Genomic DNA, 12,045 nt, shown 5'->3' with positions numbered 1-12,045 from the left:
TCTTGTAGATTGACTATGAGGCCATCCAAACCATCGTGAATTAAATGAATTATTACTAAAGATTTGGTTGTTAACAGGGAAAAACTGAGATCGACTTCTTTGAAAACCTGGATTAGTCGAATGTCTGAACTTTGATGAGTTTTCATTTTTACCATTATAGTAATTACTGTTAGTTCTATTCTCAGTTTTCGAAGGCCTCATACCTCTGAATCTCTGCTTCAGAGGACAATCAGCAATCAGGTGTCCTATTTGATTGCATCTGAAACAACTCCTGTGTTCAACTTTCGTCTCAAGTTGTTTTAGATGTTGAGGCTACATTACTGCCCATTTGTCTAACATATGGTGGGACATACGGGTTTAGTGGAGAATTCTTTTCATTTGGTTTATGTTACTCTCCACGTTTTGGTAACACTGCCTCTTCTTTTGTCTCACTCGACTCGGATGTCTTGTCCGAATTTGATGAGACAGGACTAGGAACAGAAATCTTAACATTAGAAACAGGCTTACTCGTTTCGCCTTTACTAACTTCTGGATCTTTAATCGTAACCTTAACAGGAACTGTCTGACCAATTTCAACATCAACAAATTTCTGATTACTAGGATCATAAGTATAGTTATGATTATAAGGTGGTGGAACTTCATTATATCCAATTCCTCCCCTTTTAACTGGGGAACGTTGATCACTTACAAGGTGATCAAGTATAGCAGAGGAATTTCTAAATTGCTCAAGCTTCTGTTTAGTTCCACCACTTTCACCTGGTGATCAGCTATCTGTTTATCCCTTTCAGCAATTAGTTTGGTTTTCTCTTCTAACACTTCATAGCTAAGATCAATTACTTGTATTTTTTCAGCTAGACTGGCTTTAAGACTTCTGATATCTTTCTCACTAGCTTTTATTTTTACCTTGTAACTGTTTTCTCTAGTTTTAGTGTAATGATGATCTTCTTTTAATGTTTTAAATTGAGCATCCAAACTAACAAACTGATCAGTTATTGTTTTCAAACTGTTCAGGCAGATTTTCGCATTTTGTACAAGGGAGTTTAGAACTTACCTCAGAGAGTTGATCGTTCACTTCTGCCATGTAAGCTTGATTTTCTCCAGTCACTTTCTCACTTCCTGCTGTTTCGATGTTCGCCAAATTGGCCTGTTCGAACACTTCCTCAACTTGCAGATTCCAATTGTATCCCCGTTCTGTCTGGATATCATCGCCCTATTCTCATTACTTCCCCATTCGGTTGTGTGTAAGGCCCCGAACCCGGTGACCCTACTTTAGCGTCGGATTTACTCATAAACACAGTTCTTCAAATCAGAGTTTATTAAAACTTTTCGCGGAATATAAAACATCAATCATTTGTTACAAAACATTAAATCTTTTCTTTGATACCATAACACAAAACTTTATATTTAAAACATCTTTACTTCTTTCTTCAGATGCCAGCCGTTCAATCCATGCCGTGTGTCATCCTCATGCTAACTCTATAATCAGCTCACCTGCGTGCATACTAAAAGTCAGCTACGCTGAGTGAGTTCTAGTTAATCGAACGCCATACAATACATACACATACATACATATCCGTAGATACAATATCCATACTTCACTAGTTACCCTTCTGTTCTACATACATACTTGCTACCATACTTACATACATATCTACAATCACTAACCTCAGTCTACCGAGAGTACGTTCATAGTTCACCGTCTATACCTGTACTCAAGGTCGTGAACACGTACAAGGTTCGCAGTCCTTACCTATGTTCACCATTTATGGTACGTACAAGGATCGCGGTCCTTCCCTATACCATAGTACATCCACAACACGTACAAGGTTCGCAGTCCTTCCCTATGTTGCAACCTAATTCATAGCACGTACGAGGTTCGCAGTCCTCCCCTATGCTACAAAATCAGCACGTATAAGGTTCACAGTCCTTTCCTATGCTGAAATACATCCACAACACGTACAAGGTTCGCAGTCCTTCCCTATGTTGCAACCTAATTCATAGCACGTACGAGGTTCGCAGTCCTCCCCTATGCTACAAAATCAGCACGTATAAGGTTCACAGTCCTTTCCTATGCTGAAATACATCCACAACACGTACAAAGGTTCGCAGTCCTTCCCTATGTTGCAACCTAATTCATAGCACGTACGAGGTTCGCAGTCCTCCCCTATGCTACAAAATACAGCACGTATAAGGTTCACAGTCCTTTCCTATGCTGACGCCTATCTACATTACGTATAAGGTTCGCAGTCCTTATCTACGTTTACATATATCATCTACTTCACGTATAAGGCTCGCAGTCCTTAACTACGCCATCACCACCGAGTCTATGTCCGACAGAAGCTAGAGGGATTTGCATCCTAACTTACTATGTCGAACGTAGAACTCACATGCCATTCGTGTACCTATATACACATACTTACATTATAACATAAGAACACTCTAAGCATTCTTTACCTCATTCATTTAACAACCATACCCCTTGTCGTTACGTGCAATATCCGAAGATCGTTCACCGCCCGACAAGTATTCATTTGAAATATTCATACATCTTCGATATATAATATTCGTACCTTTATTTTTAACCTGACAGTACGCGCAATATCGAAGATCGTTCGCGGTACCGACAAACAATCATTCATATCTATCACACATATCACATATGACATACACTTATCACTTAGGATAAATTTATTAACAACACATCGAGTATGCACACAGCCCCGAAAACATAACAAGGAATGGGGCTAGAAACTCACCTGAACACGGTTACGTTCACCGTTAATCGTAATCCCTTTCTTCAGCTGTGCACGGCTGACTGTATAACAAGTACACGTATCAAACAACTATCACTACTCATATCATCTTTCCAGTCTTAACTACTACCCACAACGAACGGGGGTCCGGGGGCAGCGCCCCTGGAGCGGGGTCCTAGGGGCGGCAGCCCCTAGCAGGGTCCAAGGGGCAGAGCCCCTGGCTGGGGTCGAGCTGCCAGGTCAGCTTGGAAAAATTTTATTTCCATTAAACTGTCTTAACACATTTTTCATTAGATTTTTAATTTATTTTCTAATCGAACTTGACTTTAGGCGAAGTTAACCCTCGGGCGAACTTAGCTCTAGGCGAAGTTACCTTAGGCGAACTTAGCTTTAGGCGAAGTTACCAGCTATGCGAACTTAGCTTTACAGCGAAGTTGCCATCAGGCGAACTTGGTTTCAGGCGAAGTTGTCATCAGGCGAACTTGGCCTCAGGCGAAGTTACCAGTTAGGCGAACTTAACTTTACAGCGAAGTTGCCATCAGGCGAACTTAGCTTGCAGGCGAAGTTCATCAGGCGAACTTAGCTTGCAGGCGAAGTTCATCGCTTTGAAGGCGAAGTTGCCCAGTTGCAGGCGAAGTTGTCCAGATCAGCCGCTGTTCGGTTTCTGTCCAGTATTTTGAGCGATTTATAACACCCTTGCTATGGTTCAATATCACCCACTACGCTTCCCGACCATTTTCGGCCGCTTATACACTAAAAAGCTTGGATCTTTAAACTTCAAAGATCATGAATCATACCTTTTTGAGCTTGTTGGATCTCGTTTACTTGTTAACACACTAATCGCTCTCTCTCTCTCTCGGATCTGCCCGTTCCTCTCCTCGGCCCCGGCGGCGGTGTAGATGGTGTGTGTTTTTGGAGTGTGTGTGTAGAAAGTAAGGAAATGAAGATATTTTTGGGTTTAGGGGATATTTATATCCCTGAAACCCCATGGACCTAAGGCCTATTCTCATTTAACCCCGTCTCCCATTAATCCAACACTAGCCCGACTCATACCAACTCCTACTCTATTATTTATTTCCTGATAACCCGAGTAAACTTTCCTCTATTAGTAAGTAATATAATTAATATCACTTTGAAATTTCGGGATGTTACATTGTGTTGGCCTGTTCTGACTACGTTCTACACGTTCATTTGTGCATTCTTTAGCAAAGTGTCCATTCTGTTGACAGTTATAACACCGAACTTTTGACTTATCAAACCTGGTCTCTCACCAACGAACTTTCTACCAGTCTTCTTCATAAACCTTTTAACTCTTCTTACAATCATTGCCATCTGCCACTGCAGATCCATCTCCTCCAGATCATCAGCATCGATCTGATCATAGTCTTCGTCTAAAGTTGCAGGATCAACGATTTTACCTTTAATGTAATTTTCGTAAGAAGCAATAAAAGATGCATAGAGAGCAAACTGCTGTTCAGCAGATTTAACACTCATGGGCATCTGAGAGTAGTTGTTGTTCGGAACACTTGAAGAAAAACTACCCTTGGTTGTTTGTGGTTTAGAAGTATTTGTTCCACCAGCTACGAAACACACATCACCATCCATGTTGAGAGTTACATGACCTTCATGTGTTGAGTTAGTGCCCGAGTCTCCCTTTGAGTAGTAAGCAGATGATTCTGACTTCGAACTTGAACTTGAATTAACTTTCGCACCATACATTCCCGGATCCTGAACCTGATCAGTTGGTGTCTTTTTTCGAACCATGTTAAGTTCAAAAGTTCGTAGTTTGTTGACTGCTGTTTCCAAGTCATAGTCGGCAAACTCTTTATCTTCTCTCATCAAGACAATGTACATCTCCCATTTCGGTGGGAGAGCATCAAGAAGTTTTTCTACGATCTCCTCTTCTTTGTAAGCAATGGAATAATTGCTGAGTTCGGTCATCAGGTGATAATATCTCGTGATGATATCATCAAGTGATTCATTCTTCAAATACTTGAACACCGAGAATTGGGTTTTGAGTAGTTTAATCTTTGATGCACGTATCCCCACATTACCTTCAAATCGGTTTTCAAGCACTTCCCATAACTCTCTAGCGGTTTTATACTTCCTGAAGGTGTGAAGAATCTCTTGTGGAAGAGCCATTGTTATCGCAACATGAGCTTTGCTTTCAACCTCATACATCTTCTTTTCTTCCTCTTCCATCTTGTTGTATTTCTTATTTGTTCACGACCCTCATACAAAGCTGTTGGTGGAATGTATCCATCTTGAATGCACACCCACATCTTAGCATCTTGATATTTAACATTACTGCTCAAACCGATCTTTCCAAGCCACGAAATCGGTACCCTTAAGCATTTTCGGTGCCTTAGTAGCTGAACCTGCTTCCACCTCCATTTTTACCAGTTCCGTAATATTTATGGAAGTCATTTTATACGAAACGAAAACACAAAGAAACCCGAAAATAAAAATTTTATTCTGAACAGTACTGTAGGCGAAGGTTAAACTTAACTTCGCTTAAGTCTTAACTTCGCTTGAATTCTCAACTTCGCCTGATTAAGTTAAGCGAACTTGTGAGGTAGGCGAAGTTGTGGATAACTTCGCTTGAGATAAGCGAACTTGTGAGGTAGGCGAAGTTGTGGATAACTTCGCTTAACCTTATATCTTCGCCTAAACCCTACAAACAGTAGCGGCAACTTCGCCTGATGAACACGATGATTTTGCAGGTTTGATTTTGACGTTTTGCGAGGTATGCGAAGGTGTAATGGGTTGTTTATGATGGTGGGAGGTGAGTAGGACACAAAAATTCGGTATATTAACGTAAACTCGTCCCGCGAATAGTTGAACGGAACGATTTCTACACCCGCGTGATAATCCCGAACCACACAATCACGAGCAAAAGCTCTGATATCAATTGTAGGTTCCCAGCCGGATCTACACGGAATATCTCGTTCTACGTAGGTGCGGAATCCCTACGTAAGACGATACGAGCGTAGAAGACGATATACGTTAAACACGATACAAACACACGTTACAATAAACAAAGACACGTTGTATTGCAACTGGAAACACGTGATTCACTGATCACCGATTACACAAACTCTGAACAACTCGTAAAACAACTCGTACGATAATGCAAAACCTAGCCGAACCAAACCTATATAACAGACGACAACTTCGCCTAACATGTTTAGGCGAAGTTGTCACTAACTTCGCTTGTTCCACAAGTTCGCCTATATCAAGCGAACTTGTGACACAACTTCGCTTAATACAAAATACAAAACATACTAACTCGATTACAGACACTAGATACTGAACTACTGACATCATGTACCAACAAAATTAGTAATTAAAATATAATAAGATAATAAAATCATCATCACCCAACCTCACCCACCCGTTTTCCGTCTGAACTCCGGCCGCCGGAGTTTCGACGCCGGCAAGCTTTCGACAGCCCAATCACACCCTATTATTGCCCCTTTTGACCCAATTCATTAACATATCTAATCATCAATATTAATATGCTAATTACGTTGTAACAGACGATTATAATCCGTATCATCTGCCGGAAAATTTGCCAAACGCAATAACGTATAATTAAACACCATACGACCCAATTGATAGTATAAATAGATCGTAAATCCTAAACTAAACTCGTCACAATCTCATTTTTACTCTAAAATACCCTGCAAATCACTAAATCGATTCGTCACAATGTGTTCTCCGGCCTACCATCATTCTACACCAGTTCAGGATATCTTCAGGTAATTTGTATATTCATTCTGATCTTTGTAAGCCACTTAACAAAACCCCTAATCTAATTGAAACAAACATGATCGATCTGTCAGATTTAAGAACCTAAGGTTTGTTTTGAAGAAGATGAACAGGATGGTTAATATATAAATAAATGTTTCTATTATTAATCCAAAATGAAAGCCTAGTCCAATTGGTTGCTAATGTATGTGTGGAATGGGAGACCCGGGTTCGAACCGGGTCTGCCTTTTTTTATTTTGTTTTATTTTCTCCATCATATCTTCCTTTATGTGTTTTTTTTAACCAAAATAAATGTTTAAAAATCATTAAAAATTATTAAAAATCAAATGAAATTATTTTTATGTTAAATAAAATTAATTATAAATTAATTCTATCGTTTCACTTAAAAACCAATATTTCAAACCCGTCAAGTTTCGTTAAAACCTATAAAACATTTATATATTCATTATTGTTTGTTAAAATTCATAATTCGTTAACATTTTCGTTTTCAAATAAAAAATATATCGTTAACACCATATTTCCGTAAACATTATTACATGCAAACTTAATATTTATTTTGTAATTAAGAAATATTAATAAATCGTTAGACCGTTAATATTAATGCGTTCGCTATCTTTAATTTCGTTAACTGTAATTCATTAGATTATAATTCGTTAGTCTTAATCCAATAACATAATTAATTTTGCGAGATAAAATCCGTGCCGTGTAAATACCATAAGTCTTTTAATAACATTAGTTATAATATTTAATTAATATAAGTCATTAAAGTTTCATTAAAAGTTTAGATATAATATTATAATAAAATGATGCCTAACACCTAAACCAATTATTTAACTTCTTCAATCCCGTTAGTTAGATTTGTTTTTGTTTTTAATTATAGTTCGAGAAGTTCAATCATTTCGGGCCTTTAACGCACATTCGGTTGCTTCGGTTTCGTTATCATGCTTTCGGTTTTCATTTCAATGTTATCTTCAATTTTAAGGTGAGTTCTTCATAATCCTATTTCTAACGCTTTATAATGTTTTGGGGTGTAGCACGTCACAAGTGTTCTTTCGTTAGTTATGCGCTTGTTTACAAACCGATTCACTTATATCGTACATGTTAATATTATCGTGCATATTGTTTATGATTATACGTGAACTTGCTTGCAACGTGTTTATTGTTTTTATGGTGGAAGTTACGCAAACGCATACACATAGTGGGAGGGTCTGACGGGACGTACCCGCGCCGTCTAACGTTACGACTTCAGTTGTTTACGTAAGGTGGTTCTCATTTCCCCGACTTCAACGGCTTTGGCTAAATGAACGAGAGGACGACACTATTTGATTTCATTGCTTTACGCTTGAATACTTATTGCATGACGATCGTTGAATCGCGATTTTTCTATATATATGTATACGCAAAACTTATGAAAACTTACCAATTTAATTGTTGACAAAATATATTATTTTCAACGTGTTACAGGTTGAACCGATGGTGTGCTAAGGACGAAGATCACTAGTTTGCCTTAGGATACTTGAAATAAAGAATTTGTTTACCTTTTTCGATGAAGTGTTATTGTTTTCTTTTATTTATGAACAATGTGTGTATTTTGATGATATGAAATGAGTTAAATATAATTAATATCGCTTTAATAGCGTTACGAACTTATGAATGATCTGTACGTTAGACCCAGGCATATTCCGCTTAAAACCGGGGTGTTACACTGTTGACCGGCATAAATTCTTCAACACTTACGTCAAAATGGCTTCAAAGCGTACCTACAAATTAAAGCATGAATTTTCATATAAATAATTAACCATATTAGAATCACCTACAAGATTGTATTATTTTAAAATTATATCACTTGTACATTTTAACAAACATGTTCTATGCGTGACCAAATGAAGCTAATTAGCAATTACTCTTTACTACAACAAAGCCATATTTTGTTCAAAATTTTGACCCTAATTACCAAGTCAATCTGAATAAGTTTTTTTTTTCTTTTTGCAGAACACTCAAAACCAACTTATATTAAAGCAAAAGCACCTTTGGTCTAGTGATGCATGTAAAAGGTAAGGAAATTAATTAACTTCTCCCTTTTCTAGTCAAATTTTACGTGTGATGTAGTCTAAAATATATATAATATTATATAAATATTTCATATACTTTCAAGTAGTTTGAGATATGTTTTTATTGAATATATTTCTATTTGGCTCATAGTTAGAATTTTAAAAGTTTCGAGAAACAACATGCTAGAACAGTTTTTTGCTAAATTTGAGACCAGCGAGTAAAGAGATTAAACGTATCTATATATCACTAGATCATAAAGCAGATTTTGGGTGTTTCAAATAAATTATTTCATAGTTTTATTTATTTAAAAGTTAAATAAATGATATAATGTTAAATTAAATAAATGATGTTGGGTTTTTTTCATTTGTTGATATCCGTTGAAATCAAATGCGTACAATATTGAATTAATTGCTATATTATACATGGAAATAGTCATTATAAAGGCCCACTTTTAATTGTTTTAGCAGCCCACAACGTGAAAAAGGGTTTTAACCGACTGTGAACAAGAAGATGGGTCGGCTGGGAAATATAAGAAGAGACGAGGAGGTCAGCAAATAATATTAAGGGGCTGCCCCTGTTGCAATTGAGTTTTTTTCGAAGGACAGCCATCATCACAAAGAGAAAAAAATATTATTGAAGGCCTGGTCATCGCAAGGAGATAATAGAAAAGGAGCAAAGGGGTTTTACCTCTACTCAACCAAACACAATTTTTCTGGTTTGAATTTATTATTTTCATTATCAATTCAGTACTTGAACCTAATTATTTTGTTTTATTATTCAGTATGATTGTTGGCTAAACGCCCTAACTACCTAGGTTTTTGAAGAATACTTTGTGATTTGCGGATTTTTCTTGGTTTTTGGTTTCTAATGTTGGATTAATATTAAAGTAGAGAATCTTTTTACAACTGATTTGATGTGTTTGCATATCTAGTTTTAATTTATTACTAGGATAGTGACCCGTGTTACACACGGGTGAAAAAATTTCAAACGTCATCTATATATATATATATAATAAGAATTCTTTACATATAATCTAAACATTGAATTTTTTTATATTTAGGTTGGTTAAAAAAAATGTTAAGTTATGAATTCAAAACTTTAAATGTTAAGTTTGACCAATGCTTGTGTTATATATTGGTTCAAATGTTAATTAGTATTAGGATTAAAATTAATTGATTAATTATGTGGAAATTATAAGCATGGAAAGTCGATGACATTGAACATTAGGTGGACACCCTAGGAGAAGGATAAATGGACAAATTGGTTTTACTTTAATATATTAGTTAGATTGATCTTTGTGTCCGCATGTGCCTTGTTGAATGTCTTTCAATTATAGATGCATGTTTAGGTCGCTTACTGTGTGTTTGCGATTTTTTTATGATTTTGCTAGACCTAGTAATCCATAGGAACATTGGTTGGTGATTTTTTTAGAACTTTTGTATTCTACCTATCTAGAGACTGAGAGGTAATAAATAATCGGGTTGTTTTTGGGATTAGGTATTTAGGCTAAAACGCTCTGACAAGAGATTTCCCTATATTTTTTTAGTTTCATTGTAATTATGTGTCTTATTAATTGTTCTTAGGTTAACTCTTGTACTTTAGGTGTATTGAGATAAGGATGTTGAGGAAGGAAGAAGACAAGTGGTAGAAAGAGGTCAACAACTTACGACTTTGATATATGGTACCAAACATAACCTTCACATTATACAACATTTAATGCAATGGCAAATTGTATATAAAAGGATGGATGGGTGGATCAATTAAGAGAAGCTAGTGAGAAAACTAATTAAATGGCGTCGGCAATTTCTTCTCCTGCGGTCCCGGAGTGGCTTAACAAAGGCGACAACGCATGGCAAATGACGGCGTCTATTCTGGTGGGCCTCCAGAGCATGCCGGGGCTGGTGATCCTGTACGCCTCCATCGTGAAAAAGAAATGGGCGGTGAACTCGGCCTTCATGGTCCTCTACGCCTATGCGGCCGTCCTCATCTGCTGGGTCCTGCTTTGCTACCGCATGGCTTTCGGTGACAAGCTGTTCCCTTTCTGGGGGAAAGGTGCGCCTGCCTTGGGCCAGGACTATCTCATCCGTCAAGCCCTGCTGCCCGAGAGCACCCAGAATGGAAGGAGCAGCCAGCAGCTGTATCCATGGCCACCATGGTCTATTTTCAGTTCAATTTCGCTGCCATCACAATGATTTTGCTGGCTGGATCTGTTCTTGGGAGGATGAATATCAGGGCTTGGATGGCTTTTGTTCCCCTCTGGCTGGTGCTTTCATACACCGTCGGCGCATTTAGCCTCTGGGGTGGGGGCTTTTTGTATCATTGGGGAGTTATTGACTATTCTGGCGGCTATGTCATTCATCTATCATCTGGTATCGCAGGTTTTACTGCAGCCTACTGGGTACAATTTATTTTAATTTACTTTAGTTAGTATTGTATTTCTATAATTGACAAGCATTTACAACCTACCACAAAAATCATGTGGACGGAAGACTACTAGAAGCAGCAAGACTTTTTGAGATATTTTTGGTCGACGCATTGCATTTATATTGACCAATTAATTATTAAAATATATATCTTGTTCGAGGTTGGACCACGGTTGAAAAGTGACAGGGAGAGGTTCCCTCCAAACAACGTCTTGCTGATGCTAGCGGGAGCAGGGCTACTATGGATGGGATGGTCTGGCTTCAATGGGGGAGCTCCATACGCCGCCAACATCGCAGCTTCCGTAGCAATACTAAACACAAACATATCCGCTGCCACAAGCCTTTTAGTTTGGACTACTCTCGATGTCGTTTTCTTCGGAAAGCCATCCGGGGCTGTTCAAGGTATGATGACCGGCCTCGTCTGCGTCACACCGGGAGCAGGAGTGGTGCAATCATGGGCAGCCATTGTCATGGGAATACTCGGGCGGTAGTATTCCTTGGTTTACCATGATGATCCTCCACAAGAAATCAGTATGGCTTCAAAAGGTACGTACAACAGATATATATATGTTTTAAATTATTATATTAAAATAGTTTAGTTATAAGCTAGAGAAGTGGCAGCTAGAATTTCTTGACAACCCAACAACTTATTTAGACAATCGATATATAAACTAACATATACATATATAATGTTTCAAGGAAATGATTGTTGACATTAAATTAATTTAGTATCGTTATTTTACATATAGGTGGATGATCCGTTGGGTGTGTTTCACACTCATGCCATAGCTGGTATATTGGGTGGGTTGTTGACGGGTTTACTAGCCGAGCCACCCTGTGAAACATAGTTTTGCCGGTTAGTGGTTCAAGGGGTGCATTTTATGGTAAAAATGGAGGGACACAACTCCTAAAACAAATAGTTGCAGCCTTATTTGTGATCGGGTGGAACCTTATATCAACTACCGTTATTCTTCTAGTTATTAAAATATTTATGCCATTAAGGATGCCTGATATGAGTTGATGATTGGTGATGATGCTGTTCATGG

General features: G+C 37.8%; 1 pseudogene across 1 annotated transcript; it reads left to right on the top strand.

Annotated features, from left to right (window-relative positions):
- The first annotated feature begins 10,366 nt into the window (after nt 1-10,366).
- On the top strand, nt 10,367-11,490 carry LOC143599433 (ammonium transporter 2-like; annotated as a pseudogene). Its single transcript, XR_013147289.1, has 2 exons — nt 10,367-10,974; nt 11,161-11,490. The product of XR_013147289.1 is annotated as an ammonium transporter 2-like (transcript).
- The last annotated feature ends 555 nt before the right edge of the window (nt 11,491-12,045 follow it).

The sequence above is a fragment of the Bidens hawaiensis genome, unplaced genomic scaffold, assembly GCF_021521415.1.
Source record: "Bidens hawaiensis isolate Kalapana, Puna unplaced genomic scaffold, B.hawaiensis_p1.1 tig00052178_1, whole genome shotgun sequence".
NCBI lineage: Eukaryota > Viridiplantae > Streptophyta > Magnoliopsida > Asterales > Asteraceae > Bidens > Bidens hawaiensis.
This window is presented reverse-complemented; position numbering and strand designations above follow the sequence as displayed.